Raw genomic sequence first — 23,316 nt, forward strand, 5'->3', positions numbered from 1 at the left:
ATTAATGCCTGTAGCTCTGAGACTCTTCTTGCTGAAGTTATTGCTAGGAGCAGAGCTGTTTTCCATGATAAGAATTTTATCTCAGCTGTATTGGCTGGCTCAAAAGGAGGCAGTATGAGTTTTTCAAAGACAAAATTGAGGTCCCATGCAGGTATTGGTGCTCTCCTTGGGGGTCTTATGTTTTTGGCCCCCCTGAGGAACTGCCTAAGCAATGGATGTGAAAAAATTGGTAGCTCTGTATTGTAATGAGCTGAAATGGCAGAGGCATGGATCTTAACTGATGAGAAGGATAGGCCTTTATCCAGCATCTCAGTTAGATATTGTAAAATCTGAGGAATATTTGGTACAAGCGTGTCAATTCCTTGTGCCTGGTTCCAAGCGCAGAATCTTTTCCATTTTTCTGCATAAGATTTCCTGGTGCTGGGCCTCATGGCCTCCAAAATAACATCCATAACCGCTTTAGAGAGAGGTGTATTCTGAATGGTTACACTATCCGCCATGCAGCTAGATTTAGGGTTCTGAGTTGGCTGTGCAGGATCTGATTGTTTTGTTGGGTCAGTAAATGAGGAATTTGAGGCAATGTCCAGGCAGGGCCTTGAGACAAGCTCCTTAGGACTGGGTACCAGTGTTGGCAAGGCCAATCTGGGGCAATCAGTATCATTTGTGGCTTCTCTTGTCTGACCTTTAGGAGTACCTTGGGGAGAAGAGGCAGTGGAGGAAAGGCATATACTGTAAGGTTGTTCCAGCTGAATAACTAAGCATCCACTTTCCATGCTTGTTTGTGATAAGTCCTTGTGCATAATCTCTGAAGTTGGCAGTTGTGAGGGGAGGCAAAAAGATCCATGTCTGGGCATCCCCATTTCCTTGTTAACATGCTGAAGATTTGTGGATCTAGTTTCCACTTGTGAGGGTCCATGAGGTTTCTGCTTAGTTCATCTGACAGTGCATTTGTTTTTCCTGGCAGAAATTGTGCTTGCAGATATACTTGGTAAGTCAATGCCGTGTTCCACAAAATCATGGCTTGTCTGCAGAGGGGGTAGGAATGTGTGTCCCCCTGCTTGTTTATGTACCACATGACTGTGCTGTTGTCCGTCTTTATCAGCAGTTGTCCTGGATGAAGTAGGTCCTTGAAGGCTGTCAGGGCATGTTGTACAGCTAGCATCTCTTTTTGATTGATGTGAAGATGCCTTTGGCTTGGGGACCATGTGCCCTGAATACATTTTCCTGCCATGTGGGCCCCCCAGGCATAATCTGAAGCATCTGTTAGTGTTTGCCTGGCTGTGGGTAAAGTGAATGGCTGTCCCTTGTTGTGGTGACGGGCCTGTGCCCACCATCAAAATCCTGTTGTAGGCAGGGAATGAGTGAAATTATTGATTCCAGGCTGTGGCAATGTTGAGTCCAAACACTTTTTAGATACCAGTGTAGTTTCCTCATATGCAGTCTTGCATATGGAATTAGCAGAATGCAGGAGGCCATGTAGCCCAGAGCCTGCAGAATTTTTCTTGCAGATAACTGGGTCTTTGTTGCCATGCTTTCCAAGTAAGAATTCAGTTGCCTTTGTTTGTCTGGCGTGAGATAAGCCATCTGGGCAGTTGTATTTAAGCTTGCATCCAGGAATATTATCTCTTGAGAGGGTACTAGTTTTGATTTATTTTCGTTTACTGTGTACCCTAGGCAAATTAGTAATCTTTTTACAAACGCCAGATGCTTTAGAAGAATGTCTTTGGTCTCTGCTTGAATAAGGCAGTCGTCCAAGTAGGGATACATTTGAATTACTCTTTGCCTGCAAAATGCAATTACTGGTGCCAGGCATTTTGTGAAGACCCAGGGCGCAGTAGATAAGCCAAAGGGCAGTGCAGAGAATTGGCAGTTCATTGAGCCAGCTATGAATCTGAGGTATCTTCTGCAAGAGTGTCTGATTGGGACATGCAGGTATGCCTCTTTGAGGTCCAAAGTTACAAGCAAAGCCTTCTTGCCCAGCATGGGCAGAAGCTGCTGCAGAGTCAACATTTTGAATTTCAGAACGTCCAGAAAAGTATTTAGAATAGACAGGTCCAGAATTGGTCTCCATGCTTTGTCCTTTCTTGGTACAAAGAAAAGTCTTTAGTTAAATCCTTGTCCCTGCTCTTGTTGAGGCACTGGCTGAATAGCCCTCATGTCCATGAGAGATGAAACTTGTTTTTGTGCCTCTGCCCATTGATTGTGTGGTAGGTCTGGCATACATTTTGCCTTTGGAAGAGTGTGAAAGTGGAACCTGTTGCCCTGAGAGACTATATTTAAGACCCATTTGTCCTGGGTGATCATGTGCCAATTTCATGAAAAAAGTGGTAGCTTTCCCCCTAAGGGTGCTGCCAAAAGATAAATGCTTGGCATTGGCAGAGGGAAGTCATTTGGGACTGTTTCCTATATGGTTGTGATTTGTCTTCTCCGATTTTGGAGGTAGAAGCACCCCATTGTTTGGGCCTGTATGAGCCCTGGGGCTGTTGTCTACCTCTGGGACGTCTGTATCTGCCTCTTTGTGGCCTGTCTGACACAGGAAAGGACCAATTCTTACAAGGCCAGTTCCTGCTAAATCTGGGTGGCTGTACCTGTAAGAAATCCTTTACTGTCTGCATAGATTTAGCTTTATCCTCCATTTTCTTCAACACCTCTTCTGCCTTAACACCAAATAAAGTATCATGCTGTAATGGAGCATCTAATAATTTTGCTTTAACATGATCAGGCAGAGTCTGTTCCTTTAACCAAGCATGTCTTCTAATGACAGAACCTGTTACAGCCGCCCTGCAAGAGGCCTCCAGTGAATCAAAACCACACTGCAAAGTATGTTTTCCCACTTGTTCAGCTGCATGCAATAAATCCTGCATTTCCTTGTTCTCAGAATATTCAGAAATTGTCAACATTTTCTGTTTTAGCAGAGACATTAAGTATTGATATTTAAGCATATGAAACTGACAATTTAAAGCCCTTACAGCCAAGGTAGCAGAAGTGTAAACTTTTTTCCCCCATCTGTCCAGTGCCCTGGAATCTCTATCTGAGGGGACAGGGTTTTTAGCAGTAGCAGCCTTGACCCCTTTGGGACCCTGAGAAATAGTTTCTGGGTCAGCAGCATGGTTTTTATATAGAAATGTATGCAAATCTGGTACCCTGTAGTATCTGTCTGGCTTAACAGGTGCAGGAGGTAAAGAGTCGGGAAACAGGCCTGACTCGGAAAAAACAATCTGCAATGTCTAGAACAGATGGAATAGCAAGAGGTCTGTGCTGAGATAGTAAAAGAAAGTCTCTAAGCCTTTTCTTAGAATCTGAGTAATCTTGGCTCTCCCAGTGGAAATGCTCCCTCATAGTATGCAGGGTTTCCCCAAATGAGTAATCCTCAGGAGGAGAAGCTGAAGGAATAGATTCTTCAGCATCAGAATCCTCACAGGGAGGAATAGAGTATCCCTGTTCTGAAGAAGAGTCAGAGGAAATGGAAACCTGATCAGAGGAATCATATTTAGTGTCTTGCCTAGGCCTCTTATCAGGAGGGGGATGGGAACCCCTGATCAAAGTAATTAGGTCTTCGGCCATTTTTAGCATCTGTTTCTTAGGCATGGAGGTCTGTCCTGGAGAATGCTGTACTTGTTTCCTTGTCTTTAAAACCGCTTTAGATTTTGTCTTGGAAGCTGAAGTTGGCTTGATATTAAGCTGTGTAAGTCTGAAAACACCCTCAGAAGCCGATGCCTTCTCAGCGGCTCTGAACCCATCTGAGGGATTAGTTTCCGAAGGCCCATTACCTTGAGTATCCAGAGGCCTAGTTGTCTCCACGTGGGAGTCAGAGGTGGCCTGTGGCTCTGACGTAGCGGGTGTCAGAGGCTGCGAAAGCGCCTCACTGAGAACCGGCAACTGGCCTAGAAGAGGCTTAGTCGTCGGTTTTGGACCTCGGATGCCTGTCTTTTTCCTTGCGCTTTTTATAAACTCCGGTCATCGGCTGTTCTGACGGCATTATGTAGTTAAACCTTCGGCCAAAGTAATGAAAAGCAAAATCGTCCCGACGCTTAATAGTGCAATGGTTAAATCTAGCACAAAACCGACAACTAGCAACATCGTGGTCAGGGCCTAGGCAAGGAATACAGTAGGAATGAAAATCCTTATGAGGTATTTGCTTCCCACAAGAAATACAATTGTTAACTTTTTCTGACATCGGTCTGGAGCAAGAAAAAAGTTTCCCCAACGGGGTACTTAGCGTTATAGAAGACTTCGGATCTGAAATTCATTTTCGAAAATCTCAGGAGTCGGCCGACCGGCACTTGCGAACTGCTTTTGCTTCGGGCACCACGCGGCAAGAAAGACTTAAGAAAATGGCATCGGCTGCATCTTTTATACCCCTGGCGATCTGACGTCAGGGAAGAGGTGACAGCAACCGATGCCAGACCAGGACTTTGGAATTCAGGCCGACTGCGGTTAGCCTGCCAGCAGGATAACCCAAGTGTAATGACTGCAACAGTGAAACACGAACATCTGCAGTGGCAAAGCCTGCCCTGGATTAAGAGTAGAGTGGCAGATGATAGTGCTTTGTAAAGGTGTGCACTGAACTCCAAGTAGCAGCCTCTAATATGTCTTTGGTTGGTACTCCCCTGAGAAAGGCTGCTGAAGTGGCTGCAGCTCTGGTTAAATGTGGCCTAATGCCCTTAGGCAGTGGCCTGCCATGGTGTAAATAGCAGAAGCGAATGCAGTGCCCTATCCACTTTGAAATAGCCTTTCCTTGTGATCCTGCAGCAAATGCCACTAGTAATTGCTTTGTCTTCCTGAAAACTTTGGTTCTGTCCAAGTAGAATCTAAGTTGTCTGTGTATGTCCAAAGAATGCAGAATTCTCGCCCCCTTGTTCTGTGGATTTGGATAAAAAGTTGGCAAATTAATAGTTTGGTTAAGAACCACACTGGACACCACCTTAGGCATAAATGTTGGGTTTGTCCTCAGAGAGACCCTGTCTGGATAAAAGATGATAAAAGGTTCCACAGCCATGAGTGCCTGTAGCTCTGAAACCCGTCTTGCAGAAGTTATTGCTAGGTGCAGAGCTGTTTTCCAAGATAAAAATTTTACGTCAGCAGTAGCAGCTGGCTCAAAAGGAGGCAGGGTGAGTTTTTCCAAGACATAGTTGAGGTCCCATGCAGGCATTGGTGACCTCCTTGGAGGCCTTAAGTTTTTGGCTCCTCTGAGGTACTGCTTTAATAAAGGATGAGAAAAGATTGAATGGCAGAGGCATGAATTTTAATTGATGAAAAAGATAGGCCTTTGTCCAGCATCTCAGTTAAGTACTGCAAAATCTGAGGACTATTTGGAACAGCTGTATCAGTTCCTTGTGCCTGGTTCCAAGCACAGAATCTCTTCCATTTTCCAGCATAAGATTTTCTAGTACTAGGCCTTCTGGCTTCCAAAATGACATCCATCACAGCTTTATTGAGAGGTGTGTTTTGTATGACTACATTATCCGCCATGCCGCCAGGTTTAAAGTACTGAGTTGTCTGTGCAGGATCTGATTGTTTTGCTGGGACAGTAGATGAGGTATCTGAGGTAAGGTCCAAGCTGGGCACTGAGACAAGTTCCTTAGGATTGGATACCAGTACTGGCGTGGCCAGTCTGGGGCAGTCAGTATCATCTTTGGCTTCTCCTGTCTGACCTTTAGGAGTACTTTGGGGAGGAGAGGCAGTGGAGGAAAGGCATATACTGATAGGTCTTTCCAGCTGAAAGATAGGGCGTCCACTTTCAATGCTGGTCTGTGATAAGTCCTTGTGCAGAATCTTTTTAGTTGGTAGTTGTGGGGGGAGGCAAATAGATCTATGTCCGGGCATCCCCATTTCCTTGTTATCATGCTGAAGACTTGTGGATCCAGCTGCCACTCGTGGGGGTCCATAAGGTTTCTGCTTAGTTAGTCTGCCAGAGTGTTTTCCTTTCCTGGCAGGAATTGTGCCTGCAGATGTACTTGGTAAGTCAATGCTGTGTCCCACAAAGTCATGGTTAGTCTGCAAAGGGGGTAAGAATGTGTGCCCCCCTGCTTGTTTATATACCACATGACCTTGGTGTTGTGTCTTTATCAGTAGTTGTCCCGGATGAAGTAGGTCCTTGAAGGCTGTCAGGGCATTTTGAACAGCTAGCATCTCCTTTTGATTAATATGTAGATGCATTTGGTTTGAGAACCATGTGCCCTGAATGCATATTCCTGCCATGTGCCCCCCCCAGGCATAATCTGAAGCATCCGTTGTTAGTATCTGCCTGGCTGGGGGTAATGTGAATGGCAGTCCCTTGTTCTGGTGACAAGCCTTCGCCCACCACTGAAACGCCTGTTGCATGCAGGGAATGAGAGTAATCATTGTTTCCAGGCTGTGGCAATGTTGAGTTCAAACACTTTTTAGGTACCATTGAAGTTTCCTCATATGCAGTCTTGCATATGGAATTAGTAGGACGCAGGATGCCATGAAGCCCAAAGCCTGCAGAATTTTTCTCGCAGATAACTGTGCCTTTGTTGCCAACATTTTGAAATAGGTAGTCAGTTGCCTTTGTTTGTCTGGCGTGAGATTAGCCATCTGGGCAGTTGTATTTAAGCTTGCACCCAGGAATATTATCTCTTGAGAGGGTACTAGTTTTGATTTCTTTTCGTTGACTGTGTACCCTAGGCATGTTAGAAATCTTTTCACAAACGCCAGATGCTGTAGAAGTATGTCCTTGTTCTCTGCTTGAATTAGACAGTCGTCCAAGTAAGGATACATTTATATTCCTCTTTGTCTACAGAAAGCAATTACTAGTGCCAGGCACTTTGCAAAGACCCTGGGCGCAGTAGATAAGCCAAAGGGCAATGCAGAGAATTGGTAATGTATTGAGCCAGCCTTGAAGCTGAGGTATCTTCTGCATGATTGTCTGATTGGGGCATGCAGCTATGCCTCTTTTAGGTCTAAAGTCACAAGCCAAGCATTCTTGCCCTGCATGGGCAGAAGCTGCTGTAAAGTCAAGATTTTGAATTTTGGTATGTCCAGGAATGTGTTCAAAATAGATAGGTCTAGTATTGGTCTCCAGGCCTTGTCCTTTCTGGGTACCAAGAACAGTCGAGTAAAATCCTTGTCCCTGCTCTTGCTCTGGTACTTGTTGAATGGCCCCCATGTCCATGAGGGATGAGACTTGTTTTTGCACCTCTGCCCATTGATTGTTTGGGAGATCTGGCCAGCCGTTTACCTTTGGCAGGGTATGGAAATGGAACTTGCAGCCTTGTGACACTATATTTAGAACCCACTTGTCCTGGCTTATATAATGTACCAATTTTGTGAAAAAAATGCTAATTTTCCCCCTAAGGGTGCTGCCAAGTGCTTGGTGCCGGCAGGGGGGAGTCATTGGGACTGTTTCCAGTATGGCTGTGATTTGTCTTCTCCAACTTTGGAGGTAGAAGCACCCCATTGCTTTGACCTGTATGAACCTTGCGCCTGGGATCTGCCTCTAGGATTGTCTGGATCTGCCCCTTTGAGGTCTGTCTGACACAGGAAAGGACCAATTCTTTATAGGCCAGTGTCTACTAAACCTAGGTGGCTGTACTTGTAAAAAATCTTTGACAGTTTGCATAGATTTAGCTTTGTCCTCCATTTTCTTTAACACCTCTTCTGCCTTAACACCAAACAAAGTATCATGCTGTAAAGGTGCATCTAATTTAACTTTAACATGATCAGGCAGATTTTGTTCCTTTACAAGCATGCCTTCTAATTACTGAACACGTAACTGCGGCTCTGCAGGAGGCCTCCAAAGAATCAAAACCACATTGCAAAGTATGCTTTCTAACTTGTTCAGCTGCATGCAATAAATCCTGCATTTCCTTGTTTTCTGCACATTGAGTTTAACAAAATTTTCTGTTTAAGCAATGTCATGACATGTTGCTGATATTTGAGCATATGAAACTGACAGTTTAAGGCCCTTATACCCAAGGTAGCAGATGTGTAAAACCTTTTTTCCCCATCTATCCAGTGCCCTAGAATCCCTGTCAGAGGGGGTAGGGGTTTTTTTGCAGCAGAAGCCTTAACTCCTTTGGGACCCTGTGAAATAGTTTCTGGGTCTGCAGCAGGGTTTTTAAAAAGGAATTTATGAGAGTCAGGAACCCTGTAATATCTGTCAGGGTTAACAGGAGCTGGAGGTAACGAGTCAGGGGTCAGACTAGACTCTGAAAACACATCACCTACAATGTCTAACAGGTGGAATAGCTAAAGGCTTGTGTTGAGGTAGTAAAAGGAAATCCCTGAGCCTCTTTTTAGATTCTGAAAAATCTTGGCTCTCCCAGTGGAAATGCTCCCTCATGGCATGCAAGGTTTCCCCAAAAGAATAGTCCTCTGGAGGAGAAGCTGAAGGTATAGATTCTTCAGCATCAGAAACCTCATAGGGGGGGAAGAGAACATTCCTGATCAGAAGAAATAGAAACCTGATCTGAAGATTCATAGTCGGTCTCTTGCCTAGGCCTCTTTTCTGGAGGGGGATGGGAACCCCTGATCAAGGTAATCAAGTCTTCGGCCATTTTGAGCATCTGTTTTTTGGGCATAGAGGCCTGTCCACGTGGCTCTTGAGTTTGTTTCTTTGCTTTAGAAGGTGGTTTAGCCTTTGAAGCTTAAGTCGGTTTAATGTAAAGATGTTTAGGTCTGAATACACCCTCAGATGCCGGTGCCTGCTCAGCTGCTCCGGACCCATCTGAAGGAATAGTGTCCGAGGCTCCAATACCTTGAGTTTCCAGCAGCCTAGCCGACTCCACGTGGGAGTCGGTAGCGGCCTGTGACTCTAAAGTAGCGGGAGTCGGGGGCTGCAAAAGTGCCTCACTGAGAACTGGTAAACCGGCGACTGGCTTAGGAGAAGCTTCGTCATCTGTTTTGGACCTCGGTTTATCTCTCTCCTTTTCTTTGCGTTTTTTTGTGAACTCCGGTAGTCGGATGGCTATCTGATGACATTTTTGGATAATTAAACCGGCGTCCAAAATAGTTTAAAGCAAAATCATACCGATGCTTAATAGTGCGTTGGTTAAATCTAGCACAAAACCGACAACCAGAAACATTGTGATCAGGGCCTAGGCAAGGAATACAGTAAGAATGAAAATCCTTATGAGGTATTTGCTTTCCACAAGAAATACAATTATTAACTTTTTCTGACATCGGTCTGGAGCAAAAAAAAAAGTTTCCCTAACAGGGTACTTACCTTTATTGAAGACTTTGGGTCTGAAACTCAACCACGAAAATCTCAGGAGTCGGCCGACTGGCACTTGCGAACTGCTTCTGCTTCGGGCACCGTGCGGCAAGAAAGACTGAAGAAAATGGCGTTGGCTACTTCTTTTATACCCCTGACGACCTGACGTCAGGGAAGGGGCGACAGCAGCCGACGCAGGACCCAAGACTTTGGAATTCAGGCCAGCTGAGGGCAACCTGCCAGCAGGATTACCCAAATGTAATGACTGCAACAGTGAAACACGAAGAACATCAGATTGCTTTTCTAATCCGGGATGCAATGGTCTGTTTGGTGACTGCCTTGCCCAATGCCCTGGGGTGGAAAGAAACAAAGAGTTGTTTGGATTTACTAATGTCTTTAGTCTTGTCCAGGTAAAATCTCAGTTGCCTGTGGACATCTAGGGAGTGGAGTATCCTGTCTCCTTGGTTAATTGGAGAGGGGAAAAAAATTGGGTAGGTGAATGGACTGATTTAGAGAAAAGTCACTGACTACCTTGGGCACGAAGGAGGGGTTAGTTCTCAGTGTGACACTTTCCCTACGAAAAATGGTGTAAGGTGAGCAGGCCATTAAGGCTTGTAGCTCGGAAACCCTTCTGGCAAAGGTACTAGCCACAAACAGTACTGTTTTCCAAGTACAGAACTGTAGAGAGGCTGTATTAGCCAGTTCAAAGGGGAGCTGGGTGAGTTTTTCCAGGATGAAGTTCAGGTCCCACGGAGGAGGGATAGGCTTCTTAGGTGGTCTGATGTGTAAGACGCCTTTAAGGAAAAGTTTCACATGTAGCCTGGCTAACAAGGGAGACTCTATAGGTAAGCAGGCTGATAATGCAGAGAGGTGCACTTTCACTGATGAATAGGAAAGTCCACCCCTTTATAAGAGGACTAGGGGGGGTGTCAGCCTTGTAAGGGGTCCCTTTCCTATCCCAGACACCATTGAGCAAATCTTTCTCATTTAGCAAGGTATGACTTTCTAGTAGTGGGTTTCCTGGCCTCCCTCAGGACTGACAGCACGTCCTCTGAATAGTGGTGTCTGAACGGGGTTAGTAATTTATCACCCACAGAGTCAGGGATAGCATCTGCAAGTGTGGGTGTAGGAGAGTTCCTTTGTCTTGTGTCAGAAGGTCCACCCTGTGGGGTAACTTGCAGTGACTGCCCTTGGCTAAATTGTGCAGAAGGGGGAACCAGTGCTGCCTTGGCCAGTAGGGAGTCACTCATTTCCGAGTTCCTGATTTTCAGGAGGACTTTCTGAATCAGAGGGAAGGGGGGAAGGCATACAGGAAGTTCCCCTCCCAGGTGAAACTGAAGGCGTCTACTCTCCAGGCTTGGGGGGAGTAAGTCTTTGTGCAGAAGGTCTGCAGCTGCCTGTTCTGGGGGGAGGCAAACAGGTCTATTTGTGGAGTGCCCCACTGGTGGACTATGTATAGGAAGACCGTCCTGTTCAGCATCCATTCGTGTTGTGGAGAAGATGTTCTGCTCAGGAGGTCTGCTTGCTTGCTTGTCCTGCAAAGGGATGTAACTGGCTTGCAGGAATAGGTTGTGCTGGGATGCTAGGTCCCAAATTAGTAGGGCTAGCCTGCACAAATGGTATGCCTTGGTACCTCCCTGTTTGTTGATGTACCACCTTACAGTGGTATTGTCCGTCACTATCAGAAGAGGACCTGGTAGCAGTAGGGGTATGAAGGTCTGTAGAGCTCAAAGAACTGTTGTCATCCCCTTTACATTGATGTGTTTGGTTTTCATGGGAGGTTGCCACTGGGCATGGACAATGTAAGAGTGCAAGGTGGCTCCCTAACCAGAGTCTGAGGCATCTGTAGGCAATATTTGTGTGGGTTGAGGGGGCTGCAGTGGAAGCCCCGGGTTTAGCTGTACTTGTTGGATCCACCAAATGATTTCTTTCTTTAAACAGGGAAGAAGGAGGATAACTTGTTCCAAGTGACTCTGGTGTTGTGACCAGATATTTTTGAGGTACCACTGCAGTTTTCGCATATGCATTCTGGCCAATGGTAGCATGGGAATGGTTGCTGCCATCAATCCCAGGAATCGAAGGAATTGCCTTGCAGTGACTGCCTGGGACAGCAAGACTTCCTGGAAATGGGAAGTTAGGGACAGAACCTTGTCCTGTGGGGGAAAGACTCATTCGTTTTGTATTGATTCTGCAACGTAGGAATACCTTGTCCTTGTCTGGGCTCAGGGAGGACTTCTTGAGGTTTGGGGTGAACCCTAGACTTTGCAGAAGGGACAGGATAGGATAAGTATGCCGTCCAGATATGGGTAAATCTGGATTCCTTGGATCCTGCAGAAGGCAATGGCTGGAGCTACGCACTTTGTAAACACTCTTGGGGCAGTGGATAAATAAAAGGGCAAGGCCATAAATTATAAGTGTGAGGATGGGCCAGAGAAATGCAGAAAAAGTCTGTGTGAGGCCCTGATGGGAATGTGCAGGTAAGCATCTTTTAGGTCCAAGGTGACCATGAAAGCATTTGAGGGTATGAGGGGTAAGAGAAAGTAGGAAGTGACAGCAGGGGGGGGGGGGGTTGTTTCCAGGATAGAAAGTACTTCTTTTGAATAATGGTCAATACCCATTGGTCTGTGGTGATTTTTTGCCAGAAGGGGAGACAGTGGGTAAGGCGAGCTGAGAGGGGCAGATGGGCAAGGCAGTCATGCATTATTAGGACTCCCCTGTCCTGAAAGGGTTGTCTAGGCTGAGGAGGTGGGCCAGTGAGCCTGGATGAGGAATGTCTTCTAGTTCTTCTTCTGGGTCTGGAGGAGGCGGCAGCAGAATGCGGGTTACGCCTAACAAAGGTAGTCTTAGCCGGGTGGTTCCTATAAAATTTGGGTATAGGGGATACCAGATGTTTAATATCCTGTAATTCTTTGCTTTTTTCTTGCAGATTCTTAAATAGGTCTGCAGATTCCTTTCCAAAGAGGAAGTTATGTCCCAGGGGGGCGTCCAAGATTTTGGACTTGAAGTCCTCTGGCAGATTCTGTAGTCTAAGCCAGGAATATCTCCTAAGGACAGATGCTGATTCTGCAGAGCAAGCAGAAGCTTCTGCAGCATCGTAGCTGCATCTTATGGAGTGTCTAGCCACTTGTAGTGCTAAGGACAATTTGGAGGAGAAATCCGTTTTAATGGGACTGTCAGGAATTGAAGCCAGCATAGATGTGGCTTGGGATACTAAGTCCAGGGCATACTTGGTCATGAGTGTTTGACAGTTAATGGGTCTGAAGGTCAAAGTGGAGGAAGTGTACACCATCTTGCCTATCCTATCCATGGATTTGCCATATTTATCCGTGGGTAATAGGGAGGCTGAAGGTAACAACCTAGACTGTTTACCAGGGGCAGTGGCAATCACTTTTGTGGGTGCAGGAGGCTGTGAGTCAGGTGTTCTAGAGGCTGTAGTAAAGGCATCCAAGTATGCAGGAAGAACAGAGAGTACAGCTGTAGGGGTGGGGGACTCCACTTGCAGCAGTTCAAAGTATCTTTTTTGGGTTTCTGTCATTTGGGAAGTATCCCATTTGAAATGGTCTTTCATTTTGGTGATTGTTTCACCAAATGTAATGTCTTCAGGTGGAAAATCCCCTTCCACAGAATCCTCATCAGGAGAATAATATTCCTTGGGAGAAGCAGTCTGGGATGCATAAGAGATGGATTCATCCGAGGAAGAGTAGGCAGATTCATGTTCTTCTTCAAGGAAGGGAGCCATGGGAATGAAAGAAGCAGAGGGAGGCCTAGGGCTTAGCAGAGGCAACAACGTTGTGGGTGAGGCATAAGGCCTAAGGACCATAAATGCCTGCATAAGAGAAGAGGTGAAGGCCTCTGAGTCTGCAGGGCCTTCAGCAGCAGGTGTAATGTGTTTTGTATTCTGCTTCTTTTTGGTTGGAGTCAGTCTAGAGCTGGGTTTGGCAGCGGCTGTATCAGAGGTCTGGATCCTGGTCGAAGGAAACACCAAATCTGGTTCCCCCTCGACATCAACAAGCGTCTGTGTCTGAGAAAGCTCTGTGGATGTGCATTGGCCTCTGCAAGAGAGGTCAATGGATTTGACAGATCTGCCGAGCGCTCAACTCCTACATTGGGGTAGTTGGCGGGGTGTTCGGGTGCGAAGCGGCAGGCGATGAAGGCCTAGGCATCTTGGCCTTCTTACGCGGAGATTCTTGAGCGGCCTCCGAAGTGGGATTCATCCTGAGAGCCAGCCATTTGAGGCACTGGTTTTCTAAGTAAAGGTTTAAAACTGCCAGACGACTACGTAAGGTGTTAGGCACAAAAGATTTACAAATTCCCGGCCTAAGCAGAAAACGCATTTGCCATGGGTGTCTTTATGGGGAATTTGGCTCCCGCACTGGCACTTTCCCTTTTTCCTTGACATCAGCTGAAAGCTACAACATCCAAGCCTAAGCAATGCGAAAGACCGGTAAAAAATTTAGAAATGCAAACACCAAATGGGTTAGTTATCTATAGTCAATCAGACGTCTGGAGAGCGAACGTACGATGCAAAGTCGTCTGCAGCTGAAAATTCTGAGGACTGTGCTTGCAGATGTCACACTTAAGGTCCCTGGTTTATGGCCCTACGTGTGACGTCCCATGCAGCTGCAAAAGCCAAGCTGAAGCTTTTGTATAGAAACTGCCGTACGAGTCACCTGAAGGCAGGAAATCCCACACCAAGAATACTGCAACATAGGAATAGAATGACATCATGTACTCTCCTTTGTTTGAGAAACTTGGAAAGAAAACTGGGAGATTAATTACTTGGTTAACATTTGACTCAGTAGCTACCTTAGTCAGAAAAGACAGTTCACGACAACACCCTGTTCTTGGGAAAAATTAGATAAGAAGGCTTTGAAGACAGAGCCTGGAGTTCAGATACTCTTTTAGCTGATGTAATAGCCACTAGAAAAATGGTTTTCTATGACAAAAAAAGTACAGTTGTGTACCTACCATAAATGTAGATGTTAGAGTGTATTCACTGTTGCAGTCATCACTCTTGGGTTATCCTGCTGGCAGGCGGCCCGCGGTTGGCCAGAATTCTAAAGTCTAGGTCCGGCGTCGGTTGCTGTCGCCTCTTCCCTGACGTCAGTGCGCCAGGGGTATAAAAGATGCAGCAGATGCCATTTTCTTCAGTTTTGCTTGCCGCGCTGTTCCTGAAGCAAAAGCAGTTCACAAGTCCTGAGATTTTCGCAGACAAATTTCAGATCCAAAGTCTTCATTAAAGCTAAGTACCCCATTGCGGAAACTTTTTTCTTGCTCCAGACCGATGTCAGAAAAAGTTAACAATTGTATTTCTTGTGGGAAGCAAATACCTCATAAGGATTATCACTCTTACTGTATTCCTTGCCTAGGTCCTGATCATAACGTTGCTAGCTGTCGTTTTTGCTAGATTCAACAAACGCACTATTGAGCATCGCTTTGATTTTGCTTATCACTTTGGCTGAAAATTCAATTACATAATGCCGTCGGAACAGCCGACCGGAGTTTCTAAAAAACGCAAGGAAAAAGAGAAGGACAGGCATCCGAGATCCAAAACCAATGACGAGGCTTCCGCTAAGCCAGTCGCCGGTTCTCAGTGAGGCACTTTCACAGCCCCTGACACCCGCTACTTCAGAGCCACAGGCCGCTGACTACTCCCACGTGGAGCCAGCTAGGCCTCTGGATACTCAAGGTATTGGACACACGGAAATCCTTCCCTCAGATGGATCCGGAGCCGTTGAGATTATCTGTTAATCTGAGATTATCTTTGGCTGAAAGTTCAAAGAGAGATCGAGCTAAGGCCTGAAGTATTATATTTAAATCCCAAGGTGGGGTAGGATCTTTCAATGGAGGTCTAAGCAGAAAGGCTCCCCTGAGAAAAGCCTTGCAGAGTTTAAAAGACGCTAAGGCAGACTTACTGTCGCCCAGGTGAAAATTAGAAATGTCAGCCAGTTAAACCTTAACTGTTGAGAAACTATCCACTTTACTGAAAATCAAAACAAAGTAGTAAAGGACAGAGGGAGGAGGTGCTGAAAATGGGTCCAAGTCTTTGCTGAGGGCTCAGAAGACAAATCTTTTCTATTTACTTTTTTAAACCTTACTAGTGGACACCTTATGAGAAGATAAAATGTGATGGACAGGAGAGGAGAGCATGGGCTGTCTCGCAAATAGTGGAACTGGAGAAACCATGTGGTCAATTGGAGACCTGATATGTCTGGGTGAGTCATGCCTGTTGAGTGAAACACAAGATCTGGATTTGGATCCAGAATAAAGGGTGGATGCCAAAGACGAGGTCAGAGAAACAGGAAAGTACAGTTTTGTACCTACCATAAATGTAGATGTTCGAGGATTCCCTTGCTGCAGTCCTGACTATTGGGTATAGTCCGCGTCCCAGTCGGCCCGAATACCAGAGTATAAGGCTGACGTCGGTCATGGCGCCTTAGACTGACGTCAGTACGTCAGGGTACTAATGCGCATGCCCGACGTCATTTCCTCAGTCTTTTCTTGCCCCAGATGTCAGAAGACCCAAAAAGACAAGTCCCAAAAACAACCTGCACCAATAAACATGTACAATATATACAGTAATATATATACAAAAATATAAGCATGTAAACTCACCTACACAACCACCCTGAAACACAGAGGGGAAGGAGGGAGGGTAAATTGGACTGCAGCAAGGGAATCCTCGAACATCTACATTTATGGTAGGTACAAAACTGTACTATGTTCTTCGTCTTCCCTTGCTGCAGTCCTGACTACTGGGTAGAATCCCAAAGCAGAGGTAAGGGAGGCTGGCAAATTATAAAGTAGCAGGAGCTGACAACATGCCTTGTAAAACAGCTGTGGCAAAACCAGCTCTAGTCTTAGAGTATATAGGCAGGTGATAATGCCTAGAGAAAGTATGCACTGAACTCCAAGTAGCTGCTTCCAGAATATCCTTAGTTGCCACCCCTTAGAAATGCTGTTGAAGTGGCAGTAGCCCTAGTGGAATGAGGCCTAATCCCAGCTGGAACCTCTTTGCCATGATGGGAATAACAAAATGCAATGCAAAAGCCAATCCACCTAGAAATAGTTTGTTTTGACACAGGCTTGCCCTGTGAACTCAAAGCAAAAGAAACAAGTAACTGCTGAGACTGCCTAAAATCTTTAGTCCTGCTCAAATAATAACGCAATTGCCTGTGTACATCTAAAGTGTGCAAAATCTTTTCCCCTTTATTTTGAGGATCTGCAAAAACGTAGGCAAATGAATAGTTTGGTTTAAAGCCACACTAGAAACCACCTTCGCATAAAGGAAGGATTAGTACGTAATGAAACCCTGTCCTTATGGAAAACCAAAAGGGCTCTACTGCCATAAGGGCCTGCAACTCAGACACCCTTCTTGCAGAAGTAATAGCCAACAGAAAAGCAGTCTTCCATGACAAATATTTCAATTCAGCAGTAGCTGCAGGCTCAAAAGGTTGTAGAGTAAGTTTTTCCAACACAAAATTGAGATCCCAAGCAGGAGTAGGAGCTCTACGTGGGGGTCTTATATTCTTTGCCCCTCTAAGAAACTGCTTGAACAAAGGATGCGAAAACAAAGGTGGGTCACAATCATAGTGAGCTGAAATTGCTGCAGCATGAATCTTTATGGAAGAGAAGGACAAACCTTTGTCCAATAATTCAGTAAGATATTGAAGAGCCACACTCAAATTAGGCTCTGAAATCTCCAAATTCTTTGCTGTACTCCAAAATAAAAATCTCTTCCATTTTTCTGCGTACACTCTCCTAGTACTAGGCCTTCTAGCTTCCATAATCACATTTAAAACTTGTTGAGGAAGCTGAGACCTACCGTGCTTCAACACAGAATATGCCAAGCTGTGAGATGAAGAGATTGAAGCTTGACATTGAGCAGATGACCGTCCTTCTGAGATAACAGATGAGGAATCAGAGGTAAAGGCCATGGAGGCTTCTTTACAAGACTCCTTAGAAGTGGGTACCAGTGTTGCCGAGGCCAATCTGGAGCTATCAAAATCATCCTTGGCCTGTCTTGTCTGACCTTTAGTAATACCTTTGGAAGAAGAGGTAGAGGTGGAAAGGCATAGACATGAAGGTTTTTCCAACTGAAAGACAGAGCATCCACTTTCCAAGCTGTGTGATGAAACCCCTTTGTGCAATACTTTGGCAGCTGGTGGTTTAGTGGAGAAGCGAACAGATCTATGTCTGGAGTTCCCCATGACACTGTCAATTTCTGAAATACATGAAGATCCAGTTTCCACTCGTGGGGATCCATGATTTGTCTGCTTAATACATCTGCTAGGGGAGTTCTGTGCTCCTGGCAGAAACCTTGCCTGAAGAGTCAGTTGCAGGCTTAACGCAGTCTCCCATAAAATCATTGCTTGCCTGCATAGAGGATAAGAATGTGTTCCCCTTGCTTGTTGATGTACCACATGACAGTTGTGTTGTCTGTCAGAATCAACACCTGCCCTGGAAGAAGTAACTCCTTGAACGCCATCAATGCAAACTGGACTGCTAACATCTCCTTCATGTTGATATGTAGATGCTGTAGTCTGGCAGGCCACTTGTCTTGTATCCACTTTCCATTTAGATGAGCTCCCAAGCAGTGTCCGAGGCATCTGTCGTTAAAATCTGACTCGCCTCTGGCGGGTCACAGAGAGTCCCTTGTTTAGGTGACATTCCTGAGCCCACCACAAGAATTCCTTTTGAAGGCAAGGTATTATTTGAATGACAGTGTCCAAATCTTGGCAGTGCTGTGTCCATACATTTTTGAGATACCATTGCAGCTTCCTCATATGCAGTTTGGCATTGGGAAGCACCAGAATACAAGATGCCATGAACCCTAATGCTTGAAGGACTGTCCTTGCAGTCAGCACGGACTGATGAGATAGTTGATGGAAGTAAAGTGACAGACTCTTTTGTTTGTCCGGGGTTAAAAAGGCCATCTGAGCTGCTGTATTCAGTCTCACACCCAGAAAGCACATGTCTTGAGAGGGTACTAGACTGGACTTTATTTCGTTCACAGAATACCCTAGGCATCTTAGCACTGCTATGACATATTCCAGATGCTGTAGAAGGTGTTCCTTTTCTTGAGCCAGAATCAGGCAGTCGTCCAAGTAAGGATAGATTTGAATGCCTTGAAGCCTGAAGTAAGCTATCACTGGAGCCAGAACCTTTGTGAATACTCTGGGCGCAGTAGATAAGCCAAAGGGCAATGCAGAGAACTGATAATGAAAATCTCCAGTTCGAAACCGCAGATACTTTCTGCAACTTAGCCTTATAGGCACATGAAGGTAAGCTTCCTTGAGATCCAAAGTTACCATCCAGTGATCCTTGCCCAGCAGAGGTAACAGTTGCTGTAACGTCAACATCTTGAACTTGGGAATGTCCAGATAAGTGTTGAGGATAGATAAATCCAGAATTGGTCTCCACGTGTTCCCCTTCTTTGGTACTAGGAACAGGCGAGAATAAAATCCAAGCCCCTTTCTGATACAGGGACTGGCTGAATGGCCCCTATCTGGAGTAACTGAGAAACTTGCTTGTGAGCCTCTTTTCTTTGTGGAGGAGGAACATCTGGCATGCCTTTGAAAGGGGGCATTGTGTGGAAATAAAATCTGTAACCGTGATGAATAATATCCAGCACCCATCTGTCTTGAGTGATTAAATCCCAATTTTCTTTGAAAAGAGACAATCTTCCTCCCAAAGGAGCTGCCAGACGAGAGTCCACTGGCAGCTGAAAAGGCAGGTCATTGGTTCTGCTTACGAAAGGACTGACCCCTGCCCTCACCAGAAGTCTGAGCAGGTGAACTGTCTGATCTAGGCCTAAACGAACCTTGAGCCCTGCCCCTACCACGTCTAGACCTACCCCTAGACTGGGAACCATAAGCAGGATATGTCCACCCCTTAGCAGGCCAATTTCTACTAAACTTCGGAGGCTGCACCTGCAAAAAATCTTTAACAGTCTGCATAGACTTAGCTTTGTCCTCCATTTTCTTTAAAACTGCTTCCACAGGCGGTCCAAACAACACATCAGACTGTAAAGGAGCATCCAAAATCCTAGTCTTAACATGCTCAGCTAAATTCTGATCCTTCAACCAGGCATGTCTGCGAAGAACAGAACTAGTAGCAGCCACCCTCGAGGAGGCCTGAACAGCATCAAAACCACACTGCAAAGAATGCTTACCCACTTGTTCAGACACATGAACCAAATCCAGCAATTCTTTACACTCAATACCTTCCGCCAAAGCATCCACCTTAGATTTCAATTGTGAAAGGAGATAATTTTGATATTTCAGCATATGAAACTGACAATTCAACGCCCTCATGGCTAGAGTGGAAGAAGTATATACTTTCTTACCCCACCTATCCAAAGCCCTTGCCTCTTTATCCGAGGGTACAGGATTTTTAACCACAGAAGCTTTAACACCTTTAGGCCCCTGAGAAACAGTTTCTGGGTCCGCCCTGGGACTCTTAAACAAATACTTATGAGCTACGGGCACCCTATAATACCTAACAGGCTTACCAGGAGCAGGAGGCAAGGAGACAGGGTTCAGGGAAGCCTCTGCAAAACATCCTCCACCACATTCAACACAGGAGGAATAGCTAAGGGCCTATGCTGGGGCAAAAACAAGAATTCCCTAAGCCTTTTCTGGAGTCAGAGTAATCTTGGCCTTCCCATTTAAAGTGCTCCCTCATGGAGTGAAGAGTCTCTGAAAATGAAAAATCCTCAGGAGGAGAAGCTGAAGGAGTGGAATCATCCACATCAGAATCAGAATAAGTAGGAAACTCTTGCAAGTCTTCCACAGAAGACTCTGAAGCCTGTGAACACTGTTCAAAACTATCAACTCCTGTTCCACCCTAGGCCTCTTATCAGGTGGGGGCATAGAACCTCTAATCAGAGTAATCAAATCTTCTGCCATTTTAAGCATATGTTTCTTAGGCACAGAGCCGAAATGCTAGGAGAAGCCCCCACAGAAGCTGAACTTGGCCTACCTCTAAAAGAAGCTTTGGCAACAGAAGGAGAGGCCCTAACTACCTTGGGAAGAGAGGGAAGAACAGTTACCTGAGAAGCCCCCTCAGCCTGGCCTACCTCCTGAGAGGGCACCTCCTGTAACAGTAAAGTATCTGCCTGAGACTCCATAGAGACTCCTGGCAAAACCTCTGGCTCCCCTGAGCCTTCTAAAGGACCGACGTCCGGGACTGCCGGTTCCTCACCCCTAGGCTTCACTGTTTTGTCCTTGCGCTTCTTGGATGAAGCAGGCGTCGGAGCATCCGACGGCATATTATAATTGCAACGCTTCCCAAACACTAACCTAGCACAATCAAGCCTCCTCTTAATAGTGCGCTTGTTAAATCTAGCACAAGAGCGGCAACCAACAACGTCGTGCTCAGGCCCTAAACAAGGAATACACAATGTATGATAATCCCTATGCGGTATCTGCTTCCCACAAGAAATACAGTTATTCACTTTTTCTGACATCCGGTTAAATACTGAGGCAAGAAAAACCAAAATGTTCTAACGGGTTACTTAGCCAACTCTGTTTTCGGTCTGAAACTCCGGTTTCGGAAAATCTCAGAACGCCAACCTGCACTCGCAAAATTGCTTCTGCATCGGACCATGCGGCAAAAAAGACAGAGGAAATGACGTCGGGCATGCGCATTAGTACCCTGACGTACTGACGTCAGTCTAAGGCGCCATGACCGACGTCAGCCTTATACTCTGGTATTCGGGCCGACTGGGACGCGGACTATACCCAATAGTCAGGACTGCAGCAAGGGAAGACGAAGAACATCCAAATATGACGCCAAAAAGGTGCAATGAGAATAACTGCTCTTCAACCAAACTGCTTTCTGAAGAAACTTTGGAATTAGTGACAAGGGTGGAAAGGCATAAAGGAGCCCACAGGGCTAAACGCGAACCAGAATCTCTCTCTTGGTGACTCTCCTGGTGGATGGACCTGGGCAAAGAACCTGCAGCACTTGCTGTTGATGGAAGAAGCAAAAAGTCTGTGGCATAGCTGGCCCCACTGATGGAAAATGTTCTCCACCACACTGACACAGAGACCACTTGTGAAGCATCAGTATGGACCTGCTTAATTTGTCCACTATCACATTGGATTTCCATGGAATGTGGACTGTATTAGAAAGTGAATGAAGAGTTCCCCCACTGCCACACAGTCCCAGCTTCTTGACAAAGTGGATATGATTTAGTTCTCCCCTTTGTTGAGGTACCAGGCTACCAACACATTTGTCCATCTGAACTGTAACTGTCCTGGATGGGAGAATGCCTTTAAAGACCTGCAACACTAGCACAGCTGTCATCTCTAGGACTGATATGCGTCTAGGTCTCTGCAGGGATCATTTGCATTGGACTAGCCTTCCCAAGCAGTGTAGTGTCCTCTCTCAACTGAGCTGGGAGGTGTCCGTGCTCACCATGGCCTTGGGGAGAACAACAAAGGGATGCCTTCATGGAGTTGATTTGATTGAATCCACCATAGAAGATATGCTTGAGTTATCTGGACTGGCACGGATAATGGATGTTGAAGAATGGACCACTGAGTCGACAAGGTCCATTGAAGAATTCTGATATGGAACCTGCCCAGCGGAACAAGACTGATAGCTGCTGCCATGGAATCCAAAGTCTGAAGAATCTGTCAGGCTGGAGAGGATGAATTTGGGATAATCTTCTTGACTTGGTATTGTAGAATGCTTGCGTAGAGGAAAGAGAAGCTATCTGATTGAATATATCCAAACAAGAACCTATGAACTCCAGACTCTGTTGGGGTGAGATGAAATTTGTTGTATTTGAATGTTACTTATAGAGGGCAGCACAGCTGTAAAAAGTTTTCTTGTTTGGATCAGTTGATGCCTGGTTAAAGCAGTAAGGAGCCAGTCGTCTAGATATGGAAACACCCACAATCCCAGCAGTGTCAAGTGAGCTGCTACAACTGCCATGTATTTGATGAACACCCTGGGGGCTTGTGGTGAGACTAAGGGGCAGAGCTTTGAACTGATGACTGGCTCCACACGAAAGTGAAGGTATCTTCTAGAATGCCTGTTCACCTTGATGTGATAGGACACATCCTGAAGATCTACTCAGCACATCCAATCGTCCTTTTGCAGAATGGGAAGAATGGACTGAACCATAACCATCAGAAACTTGGTATATTGCATGAACCGATTTAGTTAGCAGAGATCCAGAACTGGTCTTGTCTTCTGTCTTTTTTGGCACTAAGAAAAATCCTGAGTAAGTACTGGACCCTCTCTGGTCTGGGGGGACCTAATGGATGACTCTCTTTTTCTAGCAGCTTTTTTACTTCCAGATGATGCTGCTCTCTGACTGGGTGGAACAGCAGGGATTTTCTTCAGAACTATCGGGGGGGGGGGGGGGTGCAGAAAATGGTATGATATAATCCTTTGCACCCAAGAATCTTGTGATAGAAACCTGAGCAAATATCGCACTCAATATCCAGGTGAGCCAGGCCCAAACAATAAACACATTCCCTGTAGGCATCAGAATTTGGAATCTTATGCCCACAGGAAATGCGCTTTTTAAAACCCAAAGTTTTTTCCAACACAAACAGCCTAACAACAAAAAAGAAACTAATATAGAAAAGAAGAAACCATAAAAAAAACAATATCAAACCAAACTAACAATTTTTAAGAAAGTATAGAGAGTGAAATGGAAAGAAAATACTACCAACAATGGTAGAAAATGGTACTCTAGGAGTACAAAGCAATACCAACCTTGGTAAGTAGAAATTACCTAAAAAAGTTAATCTAAGAGCAGAAATTAGTATAGTGCAGGAGGGAGGAAAGAAAGGTAAACTATGAAAAAGGTAATGACTCTTGAAAAAGCGAACATGGAAAATTTTTGAAAAACTACACCACAACACTTGAGAGTTCGTAATCCACATCTGAACCTACTGGTGGCAAACAAGATTTGGGATACTTCAGGTTGGTGAGGCACTGTAGGTAAAATGGAGGAGCTTGAAAGTTTTAGAAGCCTACCTTCTGGAAGAAGTGGCCTAGTCAGATCAGAGTCTCGGATCCTAACACATCAGTTGAGAAATGAATGAAAATATCATCAGGTTGTCTTACTTCTTGGCTCAAGAACAGAACACACACAAATCCAAGACTGACAGGTCTCA

At 45.5% G+C, this 23,316-nt stretch overlaps 1 protein-coding gene across 1 annotated transcript in view; it reads right to left on the reverse strand.

Moving 5' to 3' along the window:
* The window catches only part of KDM5B (lysine demethylase 5B), a 2,307,736-nt gene that overhangs the window by 107,880 nt on the left and 2,176,540 nt on the right, over window positions 1-23,316 (reverse strand). The window lies entirely within an intron of this gene.

The sequence above is a fragment of the Protopterus annectens genome, chromosome 7.part0, assembly GCF_019279795.1.
Source record: "Protopterus annectens isolate FY-2018-M chromosome 7.part0, PAN1.0, whole genome shotgun sequence".
In the NCBI taxonomy this organism is placed as follows: Eukaryota; Metazoa; Chordata; order Ceratodontiformes; family Protopteridae; genus Protopterus; species Protopterus annectens.